Source organism: Triticum urartu, chromosome 2A (genome assembly GCF_056163025.1).
Source record: "Triticum urartu cultivar PI428250 chromosome 2A, HENAU_Tu73, whole genome shotgun sequence".
NCBI classification, from domain to species: domain Eukaryota; kingdom Viridiplantae; phylum Streptophyta; class Magnoliopsida; order Poales; family Poaceae; genus Triticum; species Triticum urartu.
In genome coordinates this window covers 265,816,890-265,835,871 of record NC_141874.1, presented here as the reverse complement: position 1 = coordinate 265,835,871, position 18,982 = coordinate 265,816,890, and positions in this window count along the sequence as shown.

Sequence of the window (18,982 nt, the reverse complement as noted above, 5' to 3'; positions counted from 1 at the left end):
CACGGCAAGAAGCCTCAAGAAAAAACAGCAACAGCTTAGAGCTGATCAAGATTTGCTGGTTGACAGATGGACTGAAGTCCTTGCGGCCGAAGAGCATAAACTCGAACGCCCCTCCAAGAGTTACCCAAAGCGCAGGTTGCTACCCCGATTAGAGGAGGAAGCACTTGATGCGGCCGAACGACCACCTCGTGGCCGCGACAGAGAGGCCTCCCGGCCCTCCACTAAAGCCGCACCCCGTACCAAGGCACGGGAATATGTGCCGGACTTACGAGACATGTTGGAGGACAAGGCAAGGCAAACACGATCGATCTACGGATCGCGTGGGCACCCCACGGCTCGAGACGGTAACCGTCACACCGGCCACAAATTCGGCAGGGCCGAACACAGTAGACAAAGCTCATTGGAGCTACGTCATGATATCGCCCAGTACAGAGGCGTCGCACACCCACTGTGCTTTACAGACGAAATAATGGATCATCAAATCCCCGAGGGTTTCAAACCCGTAAACATCGAATCATATGATGGCACAACAGACCCTGCATTATGGATCGAGGATTATCTCATTCATATCCACATGGCCCGCGGCGATGATTTTCACGCCATCAAATACCTCCCACTCAAGCTTAAAGGACCAACTCGGCATTGGCTCAACAGCTTGCCAACAGGATCAATCAGTTGTTGGGAGGACCTGGAAGCCGCATTCCTCGACAATTTCCAGGGAACTTATGTGTGACCCCCAGACGCCGATGACCTAAGTCACGTAATTCAGCAGCCAGAGGAATCGGCCAGGCAATTTTGGACAAGGTTCCTAACAAAGAAAAAGCAAATAGTCGACTATCCGGACGCGGAGGCCCTAGCAGCCTTCAAGCACAATATCCGTGACGAGTGGCTGGCCCGGCACCTCGGACAAGAAAAGCCGAAGTCTATGAAAGCACTCACGACACTCATGACCTGCTTTTGCGCGGGAGAAGATAGCTGGCTCGCTCGTAGCAACAATATGACCAAGAACCCTGGTAATTCGGACACCAGGGACATTAGTGGCAGGTCGCGTCGCAACAAGCAGAAGCGCCGCATTAACGGCGACAATGCTGAGGATACGGTAGTTAATGCCGGACTCAGAGGCTCTAAATCCGGTCAGCGGAAGAAGCCATTCAAAAGGAATCCTAGGGGCCCGTCCAGCTTGGACCGAATACTCGACCGCTTGTGCCAAATACATGGCACCCCTGAAAAGCCGGCCAATCACACCAACAGGGATTGTTGGGTGTTCAAGCAGGCAGGCAAGTTAAGCGCCGACAATGAAGACAAGGGGCTGCATAGCGATGACGACGAGGAGCCCCGGCCGCCGAACAACAATGGACAGAAGGGTTTTCCCCCACAAGTGCGGACGGTGAACATGATATATGCCACCCACGTCCCCAAAAGGGAGCAGAAGCGCGCGTTAAGGGACGTATACGCGGTAGAGCCAGTCGCCCCAAAGTTCAACCTATGGTCCTCCTGCCCGATCACCTTTGACCGAAGAGACCATCCCACTAGAATCCGTCATGGCGGATCTGCCGCATTGGTTCTAGACCCAATTATTGACAGATTTCATCTCACTAGAGTCCTCATGGACGGCGGCAGCAGCCTGAACCTACTTTACCATGATACAGTGCGAAAAATGGGCATAATACCAGGTGTAGAGGCCAACTGTACAGGCTCAGTCACACTTGAAGTGGTCTTCGGATCCCCGGATAATTTCCGAAGTGAGGAATTGATCTTCAACATAGTCCCATTCCGAAGTGGCTATCATGCACTGCTCGGACGAACCGCATTCGCCAAATTCAATGCGGTACCGCACTACGCATACCTAAAGCTCAAAATGCCAGGCCCTCGTGGAGTAATTACGGTCAATGGAAACACCAAACGCTCCCTCTGAACGGAGGAGCACACGGCGGCCCTTGCAGCGGAAGTACAAAGCAGCCTCTCCAGGCAGTTCTCCAGTCCGGCCATTAAACGTCCGGACACCGTCAAGCGCGCCCGGAGTAACCTACAACAAGACCGCCGGGCACGTTCCAAGCAGGCGTAGCAATGCGGCCCCAACCCCAACCCTCGCAAAAAGGTGACGCCAGTACTTCGCGTACATAACTACGCTTTGGAAATACCATGGGCATAGGGGGAGGGGCACCATCACGGCACGCCCAAAACACAGCTTAAACCGCACCAGGGGCTGCCGATTTTTTACTTTTCTCTTACTTTCAGGACTCTACTCTTCGGAAGGCCTGTTCGAAAGTTCAATTGCCGCACAAACAACGCAAGAACCAGGGAAGCACACAAGCCATGCCGCATTACGGAAATCCCAGGTGGTCTCTATCATGAGCAGTATACCTGTTTCGCATACTATTGCGCAGCTTGCCCATGGAGCAGACATGTTAAATAGTCCAACTTTTCGTTTATCGCATTACTTGTATCGTTCTGCTTTGATCGCAGCTATTTTTAATAAACAATGCATATATTTTGTCTATTTTTGCATTATCTTTTTATAAATAAATGTTCCTTAACGACATGTTGCACATGTACAACTTGGTACAACCAAAATATGCCAGGGGCTTTTAGCACCCCTCAATATGGTGTGAGAAGTCCGAACACTTTCACAAGTGCGGCACCCCGAACTTATAGCATTATATGCATCGGCTCCAAATCATGTCTTGGGTCAATAGTTGGGTTTGCCCGGCTCCTATGTTTTGGTGCCTTACGTTCCGCTATATCGGCTAAGGTAGCACTAGGAGAACCACTACGATTGTGCCCCAGTTGAGCTGGCCGAGCACCTCAGTGGAGAAAGTTAAAACTGACTGTCATGATGAAGCGAGAGCTGGTCGCTATGCGAGAGCTTTTTTCGAGTCCCTAAATACTTATGCCGCTTAGGGCGAGGAGTCGGCTCTGTCCGGCCAAGGCGTGGATAGCGCCCCGAACTCGGTCTTCCGAATACTAGAGGCTTCGCCAAAATTTAAAATTATAGAATTCTATGGCTAAGTGAGAGTGTTCACGCATTATAGTCTGATTGCCTCGTTCGTTGGGCTGAGCGCCTCCCTCGAAGGACCCAAATATGGGAAAAAGAGTGCCCAGGTTTATCCCCGAACACCCCAGCACTAGCGGCAAGGGGGCAGAAGCCGACGACTCGCCATCTCTCAGTATTGATAAACAGCCGCACAGAAGGTAATATTTTAAATTCAAGCAGCATTGCTCAGCGCATATGAACAAGTTTTCAGCGCACAGGACAAACACGAGAGAGTTTTACTCAAAAATTACATCCCTAGTACATTCATCCGCCACAAGGCGGGCACCCTTCAGAACATCCTTATAGTAATTTTCGGGCTTGCGATGCTCTTTCCCCGCTGGTGGCCCGTCCTTCACAAGCTTCTCCGCATCCAGCCTGCCCCAGTGCACCTTAGCTCGGGCAAAGGCCCTACGGGCACCTTCAACACAGACGGAGCGCTTGATGACTTTGAGCCTTGGACAGGCCTCCACCAGCCGCCGCACCAGCCCGAAATAGCTCCCAGGCAGAGCCTCTCCAGGCCACAGCCGAACTAGGACGCCCTTCATGGCCTGTTCGGCCGCCTTGTGGAGCTCGACCAGTTGCTTCAGCTGGTCGCTCAGGGGCACGGGGTGTCCGTCCTCAGCATACTGAGACCAGAACACCTTCTTCGTCGAGCTGCCCTCCTCGGCTCGATAGAATGCGACGGCATCGGATACACTCTGGGGAAGATCTGCAAATGCCCCTGGAGAGCTCCGGATTCGGGTAAGTATCAAGTAACTCACATTTATGTGTTTACTTTGCATACAGAATGCCTTACCCGCCGCTATCTTCTTCACCTCATTCAACTCCTGGAGGGTCTTCTGGGATTCGGTCTTGGCAGACTTGGCATTTTCAATAGCCGCCGCGAGCTCGGACGCTTGCGTCTTCGAGTCAAGCTCCAAACTCTCATGTTTCTTCATGAGAACCTGGAGCTCTTGCCGCACCTTGCCAACCTCGGCCTCATACCTCGCCCGCTCGGTGCGCTCCGCATCCGCACTCTTCTCGGCCTCGAGCAGCGCTTGCTTAAGGGTCGCCACCTCAGATGTGGCCCCTACAATAGCCATGTTAATCCTGTCATTTCTTGCAATTGCACCTTTTTTATATATACATATTCAACCAAGGTATTTCTTACCTTCCTTCTCCTCGAGCTGCCTCTTGGCACGCCCGAGCTCTTGCTCGGACATCTCAAGGCTCTGCTTCAGTGTGGCCACTTCCGCAGTCAGTACGGTGGACAACAGCAGAGAAGCCTGCATATTGACTCCTTTTGTTAGACTCCTGCGAATTCTTTGATCCTCTATTCGGCTTTTCTTCCCGAACGCCCAACAGAGCATCAGGGGCAACTTTCTATGCGGTAATATTATTTACACATTATTTACTTACCTCAAAGCCTGTCAAAAGGCTAGTACAAGCTTCAGTCAGTCCGCTCTTGGCGGACTGAACCTTCTGGACCACAGCACTCATAATAGCACGGTGCTCCTCGTCGATGGAGGCGCCTTGGAGCGCCTCCAACATATTGTCCGGCGCCTCCGGTTGGACGGGGGCCACCATCATGATGGACTTGCTCCTCTTGGGAGGAGGTCCCCCGCCGGACTCCGGAACCTTTGAAGGTTCCAGAGCGGTGTCCGGCCTAGAGCCGGACTTGGAGCACTGGGGGGTTTCGTCCCCTTTACTCCTGGAGTGCGGGAGGTTGCCTTGCGGCGCCTCCGGGACCACCTCCTCCCCGCTTGGAACCTGTTGGGACAACACCTCGGTGTCGTCCGTAGGGCGGGGGGAGGAAGCCGTCGGAAGCGAGTTCACATCTGACGAGTCCAGCGAGCTGCTCGACGACGCGTCGAGCCAGTCTTTGGGTGGGCTGCATAAGCATATTCGACATAAGGGAAAATTGTGCAATAAACGAATACTGTGAATTACTCTGGTATCCGGATACTTACGATTTCCAGGGGCTTGGCCCTGGGCTGCCACTCCTCTCCGCCGATGTCGGCATCGGCGAAGTAGTCCGGAGGAAGGGTTTTCCCCTTCTTGGACCCTCCGGCCTCCTCAGAGAGGGCGGCCTTCCTTTTCTTCTCTCCTCCCGCTGGAGGGGGAGAGGTTTCTTTTTCTTCCTCCTCGTCTTCACGAGAGGAAGGCGCTTCGGGGCTGTCGGATGATGAATCCGACACCTCCTGGCGCCGGGCACTCTTTCGAGTCCCCGCGGCCCTTTTCATGGCCTTCTTCTCCGGCACCACATAGGGCGCCGGAACCAGCTGCTTCGCCAAGCGAGCGTCCACTGGGCCTTCGGGCAAGGGGGCTGGACAGTTGACCTGTCCAGACGTCACCTCCCAATCCTATCAAAGATAAGGGAGCTTAGATCCCGCATAGATTCAAACTGTCAAAAACTGATACCCTATAAAAGGACAAAAACAGCTTACCGCATGAGCGTGACGATCAGTACTGAATCCGCGATCCTCGGCAGCGGATGCGGGAGCCTCGGCGCCCTTGAAAAGCATCCTCCAGGCATCTTCGTACGTCGTGTCGAAGAGCCTGTTTAGAGTTCGATGCTGCGCCAGGTCGAACTCCCACAGGTTGAAGGCCCGTCGTTGACACGGGAGGATCAGGCAGATGAGCATAACCTGGACTACGTTGACAAGCTTGAGCTTCTTGTCCACCAGGGTTTGGATGCATGTTTGGAGTCCGGTCAGCTCTCCTTTTTTACCCCAAGACAGGCCTGTCTCCTTCTAGGAGGTGAGCCGCGTAGGGGGGCTGGATCAAAACTCAGGGGGTGCGACCCATCCAGCGTCGCGCGGCTCGGTGACGTAAAACCACCATGATTGCCACCCCTCAGGGTCTGCACAAAGGAGCCCTCGAGCCACAGGACGTTGGCCATCTTGCCAACCATGGCACCGCCGCACTCCGCCTGGCTGCCGCGCACCACCTTTAGCTTGACGTCGAAAGTCTTAAGCCATAGGCCGAAATGAGGGCAGATGCGGAGGAATGCCTCGCACACGACGATGAACGCCGAGATGATGAGGACGAAGTTCGGGGCCAGATCATGGAAATCCAGGCCGTAGTAGAACATGAGCCCCCGGACAAATGGATGCAGAGGGAAGCCCAGTCCGCGAAGGAAATGGGGGAGGAATACCACCCTCTCATGGGGCCTAGGGGTGGGGATGAGCTGCACCTTTTCGGGAAGCCGGTGCGCGATGTCGCTAGCCAGATATCCGGCCTTCCTCAGCTTTTTGATGTGTCCCTCCATGATGGAGGAGACCATCCACTTGCCTCCCGCTCCGGACATGACTGGAGAAGGTTGAGGTGGTAGTGCGGACTTGGGCGCTGGAGCGCGAGTGTGCAAGAATGGATAGGCAAAGGAGGAAGAAGACGTGGGTGAAAAGGTGGATCCTTATCCCCTTATATGGGTGGACGCGACTACATGTCCCCACCAGCCTGATAAAACTTGCTTATCTCCAAGCGCCGTAATCAAAGGTGCGGTTGGGTTACCCACACCCGTATTGATGAGAATCCCGGAATAAGGGGGCACGATCTCTGCTTTGACAAGACGTGCCAAGGAAACTGACTCGCTTGACGCGCTGAGGTGGGATAATGAAACGACTTGGATAAAGGCTTGGCCGTGGTGTGTCGCACTATGGAATACGTCAGCAGATTAGATTTGTGTAAATATTATTCTCTCTATGGCAATATGTGGAAAACTTATTTTGCAGAGCCGGACACCATCTTTGTGTTTAAAATATTCTATGAAGTATTTGGAGGAGGAACCCGCCTTGCAATGCCAAAGACAATTTGCGGGCTGGACTCGTCGTCATTGAAGCCTGGTTCAGGGGCTACTGAGGGAGTCCTGGATTAGGGGTTGTTTGGATAGCCGAACTATACCTTCAGCCGGACTCCTGGACTATGAAAATACAAGATTGAAGACTCTGTCCCGTGTCTGGAAGGGACTTTCCTTGGCGTGGAAGGCAAGCTTGGCGATACGGATGTTCAGATCTCCTACCGTTGTAACCGACTCTATGTAACCCTAACCCTCTCCGATGTCTATATAAACCGGAGGGTTTTAGTCCGTAGGACAATATAGACATCAACAATCATACCCTAGGCTAGCTTCTAGGGTTTAGCCTCTCTGATCTCGTGGTAGATCTACTCTTGTACTACCCATATCATCAATATTAATCAAGCAGAACGTAGGGTTTTACCTCAATCAAGAGGGCCCGAACCTGGGTAAAACTTCGTGTCCCTTGCCTCCTGTTACCATCGGGCCTAGACGCACAGTTCGGGACCCCCTACCCGAGATCCGCCGGTTTTGACACCGACAATGACCCTTGAGTCTACAGAACCGAAGGGAAAGGTATATGGTGGTAGGTAGGAAAATAGTAAAACCAAGGCTGGGCCTTGCTGGAGGAGTTTTATTCAAAGCAAACTGTCAAGGGTTCCCATAACACCCAACCGCGTAAGGAACGCAAAATCAAGGAACATAACACCGGTATGACGGAAACTAGGGCGGTAAGAGTGGAACAAAAGACCAGGCATAAGGCCGAGCCTTCCACCCTTTACCAAGTATATAGATGCATTAAAGTATATAAGAGATAATAATGATATCCCAACAATATCCATGTTCCAACATGGAACAAACTTCATCTTCACCTGCAACTAGCAACGCTATAAAAGGGGCTGAGCAAAGCGGTAACATAGCCAAACAACGGTTTGCTAGGAAAGATGGGTTAGAGGCTTGAAATGGAAATATGGGAAGCATGATATAGCAAGTGGTAGGTATCGCGGCATAGCAATTGAGCAAACAACTAGGAAGCAAAGATAGAAGTAATTACGAGGGTATGGTCATATTGCCTACAAAGTTCTCAGATTTAACGAAAGCTTGATCCTCGTTAGCGTACTCAACAGGTTCCTCGATCACGTACTCGTCTCATGGCTCTACCCAAAGAAAGAACATAAGCAAAGGACCAACAATCAATCCCGGTGCAATGCACAAGCAACATGATGCAAAACATGGCATGCCATGCGGGATGTGATATGCAATGCATATGCGTGCTTCAGAAGGAAAATATTGAACCAGGCATCAACTTGGAAAACCAAGTGTGCCGCTGGAAAGATGAGATGATTTCGGTCGAAAATGATTTAAAGATCACCGGAATCGGATGCACGGTTTGCAAATGACAAGCAAAACAAGAATGGCATAATTCTGCAATTAACAGCACGATGCCATGTAGAATGCAATAAGAAACTATACTACTGCACTCCAACATAGCAACAAAGCACATGGCAGTGATCTACTAAGGATGCTTCACAAAACATGAACACTGAGCTACGGCTAAATCACAAAAGAGTAGTTTCAAACAAGCATTGCAAAAGTGCAAAAGATATCAGCTTCACAGACTTGGTGAAAATACTAACATGCCAGGAATAACATCAGGAAGCAATGTTTAGAGCAAGCAAACAACATTCTACGGGAATATACCATAGAAAAACAAGGCATGGCATGAATCTACTAAATACATAGAACATGAGTGCCTTAGTGATCATATGACAAAAAGGCACAGAATATATGATGGCACCCATGTAAACATAGCAAGTTTTATTAAAAGATTCAGACTTAGCAGAAAACTAAGCATGACATAAACAGAATTATGAAGGCATCTTTGCGAGCTCGATTCACTCACCACAAGGCATTTCATGACATGATAAGCATAGCATCAGCAAGAAGACATGTTCATGGAGCTAACCATCGCAATAGCATGTTCATAGCATGCATGGATCAACTACAACAAACATGGCAAAATTGATTAACATGTAAACAATCTATCAGGAACATTTTATAGCAGAAGTAGAGCAAGATTAAGACATGCTAGGGCACTCCATAATTTCCAACAGGGGCGTGGATGGATAGAGCACAACCATATGTCCAAATCATCCTTACTGGAGAAACTCAAAACAAGCATGTATCTCACTGTAGCATCTAGTTTACATGGCATAAAAATAACTGCAGACCAAGGGCTTAGCAAAATCCCAAGTCCCTGAAATCAGCAATATCACGAAGTCTACTTTGCATACTTTTGCTAGTCACCACATTGATCACAAAAATACATGGCAACCACCCCTGTAAAATGGCATGGCATAGATCAAAACACATGTAGATATCATGCCCATATGAAGCACACAACAAATGTGACAAATATGACAAATCACCTTAAACTGATAAGTAACAGGAGCAAACATTTTATAGCACTTGCATCAATGATTTGGGCATCAAGATGGACTCAAACAAGCATGTCACAATGGAATGAAATGAATAGCATCTCCCAATGAACATTTTGATATATCATGCGCATAAAACGGATCTACGGTCATGGAGCTATGATGCGTTGAACAGGGGCATAAAAATAGCAGAAAAAGCACTTAGAAGAAAATTGGGTCAACCTCCTCAGATCCAGATCTGGCGCGGAGTTTGAGGATCGACAGAGATCACCGTCGTGGCAGGAGTTTCGCCGGAGAGGTGTGCCGGCGAGGTGGAGAGGCGGATCCAGGCGTGTGGTCGCTGGAGCCGGGGAAGAAGAGGGCGGAGGCGGCGCTGTGCTTCCGGGGTGGCGAAGCGGAGCGAGGCGGCGGGGTCGAGCGGCGCCGACGGAGCTGATCGGCGGCGAGCGAGGCGGCGGAGGCATCGAGCAGCGCCGGCGAGGACGGGCGGCGGCGGATCTCGCATGAGCCGGGGAGGCTCGGGCGGCGCAGACGGGCCCCACGGGCCCGATTCGGGTCCGGTGGGCCGTAGCGGCGGGGACGGCGCAGGGGACAGGTGGCGCCTTCTTGTTGGCCGCGGGCGGCGGCGGGTTTCATCTGGTGGCGGCGGGGGCCATTTGATCTAGGGTTTGGACCCGAATTTTGGACGGGGAGGACATATTTATACCTAGAAGAAGGTAGGAGTGTCCAAATGGGGTGTAGTTTTCGCCCACGTGATCGTGATCCGACGGCGGAGGACATGGAAGGGGTTTGGAAGGGTTATTGGGCCGTTTTGGAGGGGTGTTGGGCTGCAACACACAAGAGGCCTTTCCGGTTACCCGGTTAACCGTTGGAGTATCAAACGGACTGCAAATGACACGAATTTGGCAGGCGGTCTACCGATGGTGTACCAAGGCCACTTGGAAAATCTCGGTCCATTCCGAGAACGTTTAACACCCGCTCACGAAAAGAGACAAAAGGTGGCGCCGGTGCACGTAGGAGTGTCGGATTGCAAAATGGACAACGGGGAAAATGCTCGGATGCATGAGACGAACACGTATGCAAATGAGATGCACATGATGACATGATATGATGTGCATGACATGAAAAAAATGCAAAACAAAGACAAAACCCAACCACTAAGGGAAATCTCATAACTTAAAGCCGAAAAAGGCAAGAGTCGGAGTACAAATATGGCAAGTTACATCAGGGGTGTTACATCTAACTTGCATGATTTGAATGGAACTAACTCGGACTGACGCTGTTTTCAGCAGAATTGCCATGGTGTTATTTTTGTGCAGAAATAAAAGTTCTTGGAATGACCTGAAAATCAATGGAGAATTATTTTGGAATATATAAAAAATACTGGAACAAAGATCTGCGTTAGGGGGCCCACCACCTGTCCACGAGGTTGGGGGCGCGCCCCCTGCCTCGTGGCCCTCTGACGCTCCACCGACCTCAACCTTGACTCCATATATTCACTTTCGAGGAGAAAAAAATCAGAGAGAAGGATTCATCATGTTTTACAATACGGAGCCGCCGCCAAGCCCTAAACTCTCTCGGGAGGGCTAATATGCAGTCCGTTTGGGGCTCCAGAAAGGGGAATCTGTCGCCATTGTCATCATCCACCTTCCTCCATCACTAATTTCATGATGCTCACTGCCTTGCGTGAGTAATTCCATCGTAGACTTGCCGGACGGTGATGGGCTGGGTGAGATTTATCATGTAATTGAGTTAGTTTTGTTAGGGTTTGATCCCTAGTATCCACTATGTTCTGAGATTGATGTTGCTATGACTTTGCTATGCTTAATGCTTGTCACTAGGGCTCGAGTGCCATGATTTCAGATCTGAAACTATTATGTTTTCATCAATATATGAGAGTTCTTGATCCTATCTTGCAAGTCTATAGTCACCTATTAAGTGTTACGATCTGTTAACCCCTAAGTGACAATAATTGGGATACTTACCGGTGATGACCGTAGTTTGAGGAGTTCATGTATTAACTATGTGTTAATGCTTTGGTACGTTACTCTATTGAAAGGAGGCCTTAATATCCCTTAGTTTCCATTAGGACCCCGCTACCATGAGAGAGTAGGACAAAAGATGTCATGCAAGTTCTTTTCCATAAGCACGTATGACTATATGTGGAATACATGCCTACATTACATTGATGAACTGGAGCTAGTTCTGTGTCAACCTAGGTTATGACTGTTACATGATCGATCGCATCCGGCATAATTCTCCATCACTGATCCAATGCCTACGAGCTTTTCCTATATTGTTCTTCGCTTATTTACTTTTCTGTTGCTACTGTTACAATCACTTCAAAACCCAAAAATATTACTTTTTCTACCGTTACCTTTTGCCACCGTTACCACTATTATCATATTACTTTGCTACTAAAAACCCTTGATGCAGATATTAAGTTTCCAAATGTGGTTGAATTGACAACTCAGCTGCTAATACTTGAGAATATTCTTTGGCTCCCCTTGTGTCGAATCAATAAATTTTTGTTGAATACTCTACCCTCGAAAACTGTTGCGATCCCCTATACTTGTGGGTTATCAAGACTATTTTCTGGCACCGTTGCCGGGGAGCATGGCTCTATTCTTTGAGTCATTTGGGATTTATATCTGCTTATCATTATGAAGAACTTGAAAGATCAAAGAACCAAGATTTTTCCCTCAACTACGAGGGGAGGTAAGGAACTGCCATCTAGCTCTGCACTTGATTCACCTTCTGTTTTGAGTAAACTTGCGACACCTAAACCTGCTTCTGCTATTAATTCTGATATGTCGCATGTTATTGATGATGCCACTTCTGCTATGCATGATACTTATGTTGAAACTACTTCTATGCTTGATACTACTGTGCCACTTGGTGAATCTCTTGATGAACAACTTGCTAGGGCTAGAGAGAATGAAATTATTGAAACTGATAATATTGATGAAAGTGATGATGAAGATTCTCCCCCTAGATATGAATTGCCTATTGTTCTCGAGGGTTATGTTACAGATGAAGGCTAACCCAGAGAAAATTAAGGCAATTACATCTCTGGCTCAAGCGGCGTGCATCAATGACGTTCCGCGGTTGGCGGGTCGCGTCGCAGCCTTAAGCCGGTTCATAAGCCGGTTAGGGTAAAAGGCAATGCCTTTATATCAAATGATGAATAAGGTGGATAACTTTGTCTGGAGTGATGCTGCTAACTCTACTTTTAAGGATGTGAAGAAACAGCTCGCTGAGCCGCCGGTTCTGGCTGCTCTGGTGGAGAAAGAGCCGTTGTTGTTGTATGTAGCTACTAACTCACGTGTTGTCAGTGTGGCCATTGTTGTGGAGCGCAAGGAGGCTGGCAAGGAACATCCGGTCCAACTGTCGGTTTACTATGTCAGCGAGGTGCTCATTGAATCTAAACAAAGATATCCACATTGGCAGAAGCTCGTTTATGGGGTGTTCATGGCAAGCCGGAAGCTCAAACATTGCTTTCAGGGTCACCCAATCACTGTGGTTAGCTCTGCTCCTCTAGGAGACATCATTCAAAATAGAGAAGCCACAAGACGAGTCGCCAAGTGGGCTATTGAACTTGGGTCTCATAGTTTGAAGTATGTGCCACATACTGCGATCAAATCTCAAGCGCTGGCTGACTTCATTAATGACTGGACAGAGTTGCAGATGCCAGAGGAGAAACCAGACAACACATATTGGCCGATTCACTTTGATGGGTCCAAACAATTGGAAGGCTCATGGGCTGGAGTTGTTTTAACTTCTCCTCGAGGGGACAAGTTTTGTTATGTGTTGCGATTGATGTTTCCTTGTACTAACAACGCAGCAGAATATGAAGCCTTGCTCCATGGTCTTCGAATGGCTAAAGAGATGAGTCTGAGCCTGGTATGGTGCCTTGGCGATTCAGATTTGGTGGCTCAACAGGTGTCAGGCAAGTGGGATTCCAAGGATCCTCTCATGACGGCTTATCGCCGCGAGGTCGATGCTGTTGCGGGGCATTTTAAGGGTTATCAAGTGGAACACATTGACCGTAGAAAGAACGAAGCGGCTGACGCCTTAAGCCGGTTGGGATCTCAGCGTAAGCCGGTACCACCTAACACCTTTTTGTATGTTTTACATAACCTGTCGTGGAAACGTCATGGCAGATGTCCTAGTGTGAGGACTTAGTCGTGAGGCCAACGCATCTATGCGGTAGCTTGAAGGAGTTGATCGGAATCGAGAGACGCAATACGCAAGACGAAGATTTAGACAGCTTCGAGCCCCAGGAAACATCATCCGGTAATAACCCTACATGTTGTTTGTGGCTAGGTCTCATTATCATCATGAGGGAGTCGCCGTAACTCCGGCTCTCCTGGTTGTATCTAGACTTAATGACTATTCCACTGCTCCCTCTTGGGGTGCCCTGCCCCACCTTATATATGTTGAAGGGGCAGGTTACATGTAGAGTCCAACTCGGACTTAATACTTAACTATTCTGTTTTCTCTCCATGGGCTTCTCTCCATGGGCTTTCTTTAACGTTTTGGGCTTCTTAACTGTTAACCTACAATCTGGCTTACCATCTGGCTTAACTGTCTGGCTTAACTGTCTTGTTTAACTATCCGGCTTACCTGTCTGACTTGACTGTCTATTTAACCTTCTTGCTCATATGACTGTGTCTGCCGGGTTACATGACTATGTCTGCCGGGTTACATGACTGTGTCCGCCGGCTTACATGACTGTGTCCGCCGGCTTACATGACTGTCTCCGCTGGCTTACATGACTGTGTCTGCTTGCTTAACCTGCTTAACTGTTCCCGCTGGCTTAACCTCTGGTTTAAACAATCTGTCATCTTACCAATGAAATACCAAGTCCCAGCCGGGTCATATCTCCGGCCGGGTCATACCGCAGGGTATATCCCCGACATTAGCCCCTAGTTTAATTTGGATTCATCCAGGTTAAACTGATCCTGTAAACAAAACATAATAAAAATTTTAACAGGTTATGCTCCGGGTTAAATATTCTTTTAAGCCGTCACATGAACATCCTTAAGTCCTTGTCATTTCCTTCTTCCAGAGAATCTGGGTCAATAAGCCAACTTCATAATCAATTTGCTGACATTGCTTTCTCATAGAGAAAGACTGTGACAAATAATTCATTTGACTCAGCTCCCAATGCTTAAAAATATTGGTCTTTGAAATACTCATGTGACCTTCAACCGTCTTAAAGACGAATTTGTCGGGTTATAAATAGATAATGCCGAATTATAATTTTCGTAGATACCCGGTCAATCTGGTTTACTCAAAACTGGGAATTTGATGATTTTTTTCCTCACTTATATCCATATTACCTGTAGCCCCAAGTCTTGAGCAGAAACAAAGTGGTGACTTAAGACTTGCTTCAACATAAATATTGCCACTTTGAAAAAATCCATGTTGTTCATCTCATTCACTAGTAAAGACTGAATACTCCATATACGTAGCCCCCAAGTGCCGGGTTGTCATGCTTGCAACAACCTCGGACTTGTAATTGCCTTATACTCATACAAAACTTCAACGAGTGTAACCCCCAAGGGCTGGGTCATTATGCAATAATGAGCAGGGACTTTTATAAATATGATCATATAGACTTGAACAACAACGTGTAGCCCCCAAGGGCCGGCTCAGTAAGATAATATTGAGCTGGGACTTTATATATACTTCTTGTGAAAAGAACATCATATGATGTAACCCCCATCATGGAGCTTGAATCCACGTCCACAAGGTTAAGAGCTTTATGTTTTACCAATAAGAGCAGCGGACCCTTCAATATAATGGAATAAAACTTGTGTACCGTCAATATAATTTTTGACACGAGCAATTGGTAGCCCTCAAGGGCCGGCTCATTATGATGTGATGAGTCGAGTCTTCAGTAATAAGGCTAGTAAAAATGACTTTACATTAGCCCGCAATTTCCATGGTGCATGTTGGCAGTAACATGGGACTTGCATATTTGATGTAATCTCAATTTGAATAATGTAGCCCTCAAGTGTCGGGTCGTAAGCCTGCAGCGACTCGGGACTATTCCTTCCATTGTAGAATAAAATATATCCATTGATAATAACCATTGCGCTGAAGCGACTTTGAAAACCTCAATTGTAATATTGGTTATTGACAACCATAATAAAAATCCAGCCATGTTGGCTATTAAAAATTTGAATAATATAACCCAGTTTGAAAAATCGGTTCCTGTGATATTGAATCGTACTACCGGTTTAGGGTACCTGTGCAGTAAGGGTGATAACCCAATCTTTAAAAGCAAAAAACTTCCAAATGTTTATGATTGTCATATATGGCAACTTATTATCCAAAGTCAAGCCGGGTTTAATCGAAATCACATATATCCTTCAGATATGACTGAAAAGGTCTCAAATAAAAACCCAAAAAATTGTTTGCAAAAAAGACATAAAAATTTGAGGCTTCTGATTCGAATACGATCAGAAAAACCGTTCCAAAGGGGTTAACACTACTAGGAAAAGGGCTATAGATGATATGGCCACTAATGACGCACTAGACATGTGGTGCGCCATTAGTATATACTAATGGCGCACCATGTGTTGGTGCGCCATTAGTGTGCAAATACTAATGGTGCACCACATCCACGGTGCGCCATTAGTAAAAAAAATATTTTTTTCAAAACTACTAATGGAGCACCATGGGAGTGGTGCGCCATTACTAGTTGAACTAGTAATGGCGCACCATGCCACGGTGCGCCATTAGTAACTTGGCCACCACTTCCACCGAATGCACACCCACCCTGGACCGCCTTTTCAGTTTAAAAAAAAATTAAAAAAATGATGGAAATGTCAAAAAAATAAAAGAAAATAAGTTTCCCATGTGATATGTGGTCTAGTTGTTGTGAAAATTTACAAATATGAATTTCGACTTTATTTGCGAAATCTCTCGAGAATTTGTAAAATGGGCATAACTTTTGCGTACGAACTCAGATGAAAAAGTTTTTTATATGAAAAATCATCTACTCGAAAAGTTACATCCGAATTTAACTGGGGGAACCGCGTTAAACATTTTTAAAATCCTCAAAAACCTAACAGAAAAAAGATACGGGGCTTTTAAGATCTGGAGAGGCAAAAAAATCAAAAAAACAAACTTACTAATGGCGCACATGCCCATGGTGCGCCATTACTATCTTCGCGCCTTCAAAATTCAAAATAAGTCAAAAAAATAAATAAAAATGTTACTAATGGCGCACCTGCCCATGGTGCGCCATTAGTATCTTCCCGCCTTCAAAATTCAAAATAGCTCAAAAAAATAAAAATAAAAGTTACTAATAGCGCACCAGCCCATGGTGCGCCATTAGTATCTTCCTGCCTTCAAAATTAAAAATAGATAATAAATAAAAAAAAGGTTAGTAATGGCGCACCTACCCGCGGTGCGCCATTACTATGCCGTATCTATGGCTGGGCGTGGTCCTCTCCTCCTTACCTCTTCATTCTTCTCCTCCACTCCACCTCTCCTTCACTCCATCTCCTCCTCTCCTCCACTCCATCTGGTATACTAATGGCGCACCAGTGGCCTATACTAATGGCGCACCAGTGGCCTGTACTAATGGCGCACCGTGGCCTATACTAATGGCGCACCAGTGACGCGCCATTAGTAGGGAAAACTGGTGCGCCATTAGTAGCCCTTTTCCTAGTAGTGTAAGCTAAGATTCGAATATGATCATATAGCCCCCAGTGGCTTTGGCGTTGCCGATCAAGAAAGTACCGATAACTATGTTCTCTTTTGTTCGAATATGACCAATGTTTGAACAGGAAGCCCCCAAATGACCTTGAGAGTTGTTTAACGACGCTGATTCGAATACGATCGACGTTGGACCCAAAAGGGGTTAAGCTATGATTCGAATACGATCAAGAAGCCCCCTAGTGGGTTTGGCATTGTGCCGATCAAGAGGGTACCCACAGCTCTGTTCTCTTTGGTTCGAATACGACCTATGTTTGAACAGGAAGCCCCCAAATGACCTGTAAATGTGGCTATGAGCCGGATCAAAGGGTAATCATAGCTTAGCTCAATAAACCAGAAGCCCCCAAGTGATATATTTCTGAGCTGTGCTCGCCGGGTGTCTATATTTGAGTTGTGGTGTGCAAACAAACTCTCTTTGGTCCCTGTAATTTTTCCTTGAGCCGGATTTTAAAACTGGATATTAGGAGTTTCAACGCTTTATGGGAGACAGATTTCCCTTGAACCGGATTTTGACCAGGAATCCTTCTTTTAAGGCCAGAAATGTTCTTACGGCCTTTAAATATTCGCCAATAAGGCAGTAGCGTCCGGGGCCGGGTTATTTTTCCCTCCAATGATCCAGAGTTCTTGAATCTGCTTTAAATTGGCAATCATTTACTGAGTCATGTCATCGTAGCCCCCGAGTCTCAAGGCGACTCGAGGAGTTGTCTTGAGATTCTCTATATTTGACCGTGATATAAACCGGTATGAGTCAGTCAATAGCTCAGTGATATAACTTGTCCTACATTGGAGAACTTGCATGCCAAAGTAATTGCTCTTGTAAAGAAAAGCAATATATAATATAAAAATATACTGGATGGATTTCACCTGATATGTTAAACCAGAAATTATCCACTGGGGAGTTGATGATCACCATGGTGAAGCTGAAATCAATCACGGCCGAGCCGGCCGTGGGAGCAGACAGACGAGTCGGCCGAGTCGTTGTTAGCCGGCGCAGTCGGGCAAGTCAATCACAGGTGCAGTAAGCCACGTGGATGGGCAAGTGGTCCGTCACATTGTAAGCCAGCGTGGACGTGTGAACCGGCCGCGAGAGAGGACGGGCGAGTCGTCCATGGTGTTGTAAGCCGGCGTGGAACGTGTGAGCCAGCCGCGGAAGCGGATGGCTTGAACGCATCCATTGGACCATGCAGCATGGATGGACACTGGTGCATGATTTTATTGGCACAAGCTCCGTACTCCATATCATGACAATCGCCCTTGCAGTGAATATTTATCCTGCAAAAAATATCGCAAACGAGAGTAATTATTCTTAGATGAATATGTATTGAAAAATAGGTAGGGCTGATATCACCTGGTTATTTTTGTCGGATGAATACCGATGCTAGTACTGGATAACGTTTGGACATAGTCCAGCGCATATGTATGTTGTGATCTGATGTAGTACTGCTTCGTATAAGTCTCAGTATACAGACTGAAATGCACGGGTCCTGCCTTGCAAACTGACAACGTTTTGGGAGCTGAACCGATCTGACACCTGATTTAACCATCAAAGCACGTACTCCATGTTTAAACAGAAGAATCACTAGTAGAAACCTCCATGTATTTCACTTTTTTTAATCTTCAGCACCAGAGGCTAGACTTTTGTATTTGGTCTTAGAACACGTTGATGTAGCATTGGTAATTTCTGATGGAGCTCTTTCTTGTTGCTTTGTCCCTTATATGAATAATTTAGTCTTGGACCCTGATTTAGCTTTGGCACTTAAAATAGCACTCTGGCTGCAGGCATGCTGCATCGAAGGCTGTTTCATCTCCGGAGCTGCTGGATTTACTCTCTTCAAGCACCGCAGGAAAAACTGACGTACGCTAGCCATTTTATTGTTGTCCGCTATAATACCGAGACAAGCACAGGTAAACCTTATTTCCATTATGTTGCTCCAATTTGCAAAACTTCATCAGGCTTTATCTGTGACCCTTATTTCATGACAAACAGGAAACATACTCCAA